This window comes from Podarcis cretensis (genome assembly GCF_951804945.1).
Source record: "Podarcis cretensis genome assembly, chromosome: 1".
Classification (NCBI taxonomy): Eukaryota; Metazoa; Chordata; class Lepidosauria; order Squamata; family Lacertidae; genus Podarcis; species Podarcis cretensis.
In genome coordinates this window covers 39,279,790-39,286,300 of record NC_137170.1, presented here as the reverse complement: position 1 = coordinate 39,286,300, position 6,511 = coordinate 39,279,790, and the positions used below count along the sequence as shown (strand labels likewise).

The 6,511-nt window shown below is 41.5% G+C and overlaps 1 long non-coding RNA gene across 1 annotated transcript; it reads left to right on the top strand.

The window, feature by feature from the left end:
- The first annotated feature begins 277 nt into the window (after nucleotides 1-277).
- On the top strand, nucleotides 278-5,107 carry LOC307214569. Its single transcript, XR_013838221.1, has 3 exons — nucleotides 278-433; nucleotides 4,026-4,128; nucleotides 4,876-5,107. It is a non-coding gene; the product is annotated as an uncharacterized lncRNA (long non-coding RNA).
- The last annotated feature ends 1,404 nt before the right edge of the window (nucleotides 5,108-6,511 follow it).

The window sequence follows — 6,511 nt, the reverse complement described above, 5'->3', positions numbered from 1 at the left end:
AGGTGCCCTGAATCCTCTTTTTCCTCCTCTGCCTCTTCGTCTGATCCGCTTCCTCCCCCCCTCCTCCTCCCCTACTCCTGATTCTCCTGGTAGTCCTCCCTCTGCACCCCCGGTTCCATTCGCTTCCGTTCTCAGTTCCTTATATTTCCTAAGGAACTTCCCGGTTTCTTCCTGGTTTAATAACCTATGTCTTACCTCTGTACATAAATGAAACCCCTTCCGGGAATTCCCATCTAAACTCAATCTTATTTTTCTTCAATGCCTGTACCAGAGATTTATAAGCTACACTTTATAACGTTTTTTTCTTGTGATGACACAATGCATCAGGATTGAGTGGGTGGATGACTGAAACCACTAAGTAGCATAGGAGCAGCTGCCCTCCTGACATCTCCTGCTGCTTATGTGGATGGGACCAGGATGGAGCAGTGGCAAGGTAAGGACCACATGGTTCCATCAGCTGGGCACCTACCACAAATCTGCTCCTCTCACTAGTACATCTCTGCTGTCCCATCCTCATTGCTGCCCTGCATCTGCCCCATGTGGGTAAGCAGCAATTCTGAAATCCCTTGTAGGATTTAAGTTAACATTTCCAAGGGAAACTGGCCCAGCTGGGATCACCCCACCAAGTCTTGCATGAATTACCCTTGCTGGATTGGGGATTTTGTCTTTAATTATTCCAAGGCAGTTTTGTAGCCAATTATTTATTATTGGACCTTAGACATTGTAATTGGACTGCTGCGATGTGGAACTCTGTCAAAAAGGCTTTCTTAAAACAGTGCTGCCATTAGAAAAATAGCATTCAGATCAGCAATTTCTTAATTTAATTTCAAGTGTTCAGGAGCCTTGGTATCAATCAATAACCAGCTCAAATGTGAACAAATGTAGAGATTTCCTTTCTTATGCTACTGAGGGTGTGTTTTTTTTAATTGTGTGTGTTGGGGGGGGGGCGTATTTCAACAATTCTTCAACTGATAATGTCAGCATCAAAGATAAGGTATCTTAGAAAAAGGGAACATTTGCATATGATCTAAGGCGAATTAGTGTGATTTTGTACCTTCCCCTTGCAGGCCTGAGGAGAACAGGTGAGCTGATCTGGTTATAGCGTACACTGAGAATGGGGAACACTGAGGCACTCAGTCATGAAGTTCATTAGGAGACCTCAGACCAGCTTAAACTCCTCACAGGAGTTTATTTTATTTATAAATTAATTTTATATTATATATATATATATATATATATATATAATTTTTTATTAGTTTTCCAATTTTATAAAACACAACAGAAACAACATACAAACAAACACATAAATTCATAATTTCTTAACCTTATTTTCATAAGCCTCTTTTCTCGGACTTCCCCATACCTTCCCCTTTTTGCATCCTTTTTTTTTAAACAATTATTCAACAACCCTTTTAACCAATTAAATTTAAATTCACTTTCACCCTAAATCAAACAAAATTTACCGCTGTAATTCTACGTCTTCCTCTCCCTTAACATTTTAGCACTCCTCAATTTTATGGTAGTTCTTAAGATATGTTTTAAACTTCTTCCAATCTTCCTCCACAGTCTCCTTCTCTTGGTCACGGATTCTGCCGGTCATTTCTGCCAGTCCCATAAAGTCAATCACTTTCGCCTGCCATTCCTCCAGCGTGGGTAGCTCTTGTGTCTTCCAATACTTTGCTAGAAGAATCCTTGCTGCCGTAGTAGCGTACAAAAAAAAGTTTTTGTCCTTCCTCGGCACCAATTGGCCGACCATACCCAAGAGAAATGCCTCTGGTTTTTTATGAAAGGTGCATTTAAGTACTTTCTTAATCTCATTATAAATCATTTCCCAGAAGGCCTTAATCTTTGGGCAGGTCCACCAAAGGTGGAAGAAGGTACCTTCAGTCTCTTTACACTTCCAACATTTATTATTGGGCAGATGATAAATCTTCGCAAGCTTGACTGGAGTCATGTACCACCTATAAATCATTTTCATAATGTTTTCTCTTAAGGCATTGCATGCCGTAAATTTAATACCAGTGGTCCATAACTGCTCCCAGTCAGCAAACATAATGTCATGACCTATGTCTTGTGCCCATCTAATCATAGCTGGCTTCACTGTCTCATCTATTGTATTCCACTTCAACAGCAAGTTATACATTCTTGATACATTCTTAGTATTGGGTTCTAACAGTTCTGTTTCTAATTTCGATTTCTCCACCTGGAAACCAATTTTCCTGTCTTGTTTGTAGGCCTCCATTATTTGAAAATAATGGAGCCAATCCCGTACCTTGGACTTTATTTTCTCAAAACTTTGTAGTTTAAATTCACCACCTTCTTGTTCTAAAATTTCAGAATATTTTGGCCAATTAGTTCTCATATTAAGTTTCTTTACCTCCTTAGCCTCCATTGGTGAAAGCCACCTGGGAGTTTTATTTTCCAATAAATCCTTATACCGAATCCAAACATTGTATAGTGCTTTCCTAACAATATGATTTTTAATACCCTTATACACTTTAACCTTGTCATACCAAATATATGCATGCCAACCGAAGCTATTATCAAATCCTTCCAAGTCTAGAATGTCTGCATTTTCAAGAAGCAGCCAGTCTTTTAGCCAGCAGAAAGCTGCCGATTATGATCTAAGGCGAATGAGTGTGATTTTGTACCTTCCCCTTGCAGGCCTGAGGAGAACAGGTGAGCTGATCTGGTTATAGCGTACACTGAGAATGGGGAACACTGAGGCACTCAGTCATGAAGTTCATTAGGAGACCTCAGACCAGCTTAAACTCCTCACAGGGTTTATTTTATTTATAAATTAATTTTATATCCTACCCTTCCTCCCAAATGAGCCCAGGGTGGTAAACAACAAATTTTGTTGTTGTTGTTGTTGTTGTTTAGTCGTGTCTGACTCTTCATGACCCCATAGACCAGAGCACCCCAGGCACTCCTGTCTTCCACTGCCTCCCGCAGTTTGGTCAAACTCATGTTAGTGGCTTCGAGAACACTGTCCAACCATCCGTATAGTTAAAGCTATGGTTTCCCCAGTAGTGATGTATGGAAGTGAGAGCTGGACCAAAAAGAAGGCTGATCGCCGAAGAATTGATGCTTTTGAAATATGGTGCTGGAGGAGACTCTTGAGAGTCCCATGGACTGCAAGAAGATCAAACCTATCCATTCTTGAAGGAAATCAGCCCTGAGTGCACACTGGAAGGACAGATCTGGAAGCTGAGGCTCCAATACTTTGGCCACCTCATGAGAAGAGAAGACTCCTTGGAAAAGACCCTGATGTTGGGAAAGATGGAGGGCACAAAGAGAAGGGGACGACAGAGGACGAGATGGTTGGAATCAACATATAGTAAAATACCAAAAACAGCTTAACAGGAATTCCAGTACAGATGTAGACTGGAGGAGGTTTCTCCTCTTTAAAAGGCTTGTTGAAAGAGGAAGAGAGTTATTGTGAGAATAAGATTATCAGAGGAGAATGGAAAGATGGGCATATAAGTGTGATTGAATAAATAAGAAAATAAGAAGAGCCTGTGAATCAGGCCAATGGCCCATCTGGTCTAGCATCCTGTTCTCACAGCAGCCACCCAGATGTCAGTGGGAAATGCAAGCAAATAAATACATATATTTGGCCTCAATTTTCCTCTTATTAGGTAGATCACAACTGGAATCAGGCATGGAAATACACTACAAATAATGTAAATGTAAGGAGGCTGTTGTAGCTGCAGTAAGCAACCCACTGGTACATACCACAAAACCCATGTACATGCCATACATTTAGAGAACATTGGAGCACACCTCTCCCCCCCCCCAAGATTCAAGGGATAAGTAGTATCCCCCTCACAGAGCTACAATTCCCAGCACCCTTAACAAAGTACAGTTCTCAGGATTCTTTGTGGGCAAGATGTGCTTTAAATATGCTTTATATGCTTCTCAGCCTCAGTCACTTATCACAGATCGATAGGTTTGGGATTCTGGACTTTTGAATATCTTGCCAATTCCTCTGTTTCTAACCTGCAAATTTTGTATCCGACCAGGACGGACGCACAATTCTAAATTACGAATGCGTCACAAAATATCCATTTCAATGTGGATTTTTAGGATGAAGAGGTAGTAGTCCCCAAGATTTTATGCGGAGAGGTGAGCTCTTATTTAATTATGTATGCTGTGCAAAGATGTACTGCCAATATATTTCAGCTAACACATGTTCTGGGACTTTGCTGAGACATTGCCATCCAGAATATATTGTTCCCTCTCTGTGCCCTATGAAGTCCCAAAGCCCATGTGATTTCAAGTCATCAGAATATCCTAATGAGGTTGCCAAAGGTGCTAAATCTCAAAATGAGAGGAAGGCTATGCGTGTCGGTGAGGAAGAGGCATAAGGATACTGTATATCCTGACCTTGTAAAAGTTTTATGTTTGGGCCTCAGCTCAGAGTAGTTCCTTTATTTTCCCTAAACCTGTCTGGTCATCCCTGTGTGACACATTGGTTAGGTATACGGTGCGATCAAAGCAGATATATGATGGGAGAGCTGTTCCAAAAGTAAGTGTTTACCATTTAAAGCAATAGATTAAGGAGAGTCAAAAAACTAAGTGTGTGGAACATTACATTACAGATGATGGATTGAAGGGAATAAAACAGTGAAGGACAAGGCTGTTTGTTTCAGCACATTCTACAGTGTGAGATAATACCATTAGTGAAAGAAAAGGCAGCAGAGGTGAAGAATACTGGGCAGGCAAAGAGACGAGGGAACAACATGCTAACTGTTAGAACAGCATTCATTAAAATCTTTTTTTTTAACCAAGGAAAGGACCATTAATGAGGCTTTGGATTGCAAGCATCTAACTGAAAATTAAGCTGCATATTCCTCCCCTTTCACTTATCAGGTCCACAAAAGCACAATTCTGACAGGAAGGAGAAAGAAGAATGAATAATAATGCTGTAGGATGGAGAAAAAATTCAGAGCATTTAAAACAGGATAAAAGTAATGGCTTGACGCAGAGAAAAAATGACCGCAGAAAAACATGGATAGACATGTTCATCATAAAATATACTATAGGCAGTAGCATTCTGCAATCTGAAGATCTGATCAACATCAATAAAAAGATAATTCCATAATGTACAAGGTGTGATTTGGGGTGTGAGCACTTTCTCTTTCCTTCCTTCCTTCCTTCCTTCCTTCCTTCCTTCCTTCCTTTCACATTTTTGTTGGTCACCAGGATATCAAGGTATACCTTCTCTGGACCATCCCTTCACAGATGAGGCTGAGAATTGTAAACACTTTGAAAAGTGCTGTAAAATTATGAATAGCAACGACAATTGCTTGAAAAGACAAGCATCCTATCCATCTTTGGCAATATCTAAATATACATACCAGAAAGGTGAGAGAGCGGGGCAGAGGAATATTTGTGGCTGCAAGAAGACCGTTCTGAGGCACTTGGGAAGCACAGAGTTAAGGCTGCAGACATCCAAGAGAGGTTAAGGCAGATCACAGGCCAATGACCTGCATTACAGGTATTAAACTCCCAAAGGCAATCCAGTGCTCTGGCCTATAGAAGGGCAGCCGTTTGTCTCAGAAAGGTTGAGAGGAGGAGATAAGTGGCAGCAAGATTTAAGTGGCAGAACAGATTTGAGACAAACAAGCAAGTCCCCAATATTATATAACCCCCTATACTGGATTGTAGCAGTGTCACTTCCCATACAGGGCAAAGGAAGCTGCTACACACCAAGTCAAATCACTGGGTGTCAGTATTTTCTCCACTAACTGGAGGTGGCTCTCTAGAGTTCCAGGCAGGTGATATTCCCATCCATACCTGGAGATAGGGATAGAATGTGGGACCATCTGCATGGAATGCAATTGCTCTCCCACTGAACTACAGCCCTGTGTGGCCTTAGCAACACTGTGAGGATGTTCTCGCTGAGTTTACCTAAATCGGGGGTTAACTAGGGTGCTCCCATACGATCCCCATATGGAGCACTGCATATTCCTGCATTGCAGAGGGTTGGACTAGATGATTGTCAGGGTCCCTTCCAACCCTACAATTCTATTATTCTAAGGGGGGGTTGTGCCTTCTGGGCTCACTTCCTGGTAAACAACAAAACGTGAACCGTGAGAAGAAATCTTCAGAGGTACTAAAGCTGTTTAAAATATATTAGCCTCTTTGGTTTTGCTTTTTCAAGGGAAACACATACCTTTTGTCTGAAGTAACTGAAATATGAAAATATCTGACTTAAGTTATATTGGATTTTATTTCCGCTTAGAGGAGAAGGCAATGGCTGTGCATGATGAGGTCACCTACGGGTGCAACCCACCAAATGCTGCAGCGGCGGCAGCAAAAGCTTCAGTTTGTTCCCGATGAGCATCTGCAGCACTCCTACATGTCACCGGAGGGGAGAGAGGTTGTTTTGCAGCAAGACTCCCTGGTCTTACTGAAAAGAATGGATGCTGCAACACTCAGGACTGCTTGGGCAATTGCACCCTGAGTCATCTACTCTCATTTAAAGTAGGAGACCTTGACCTTT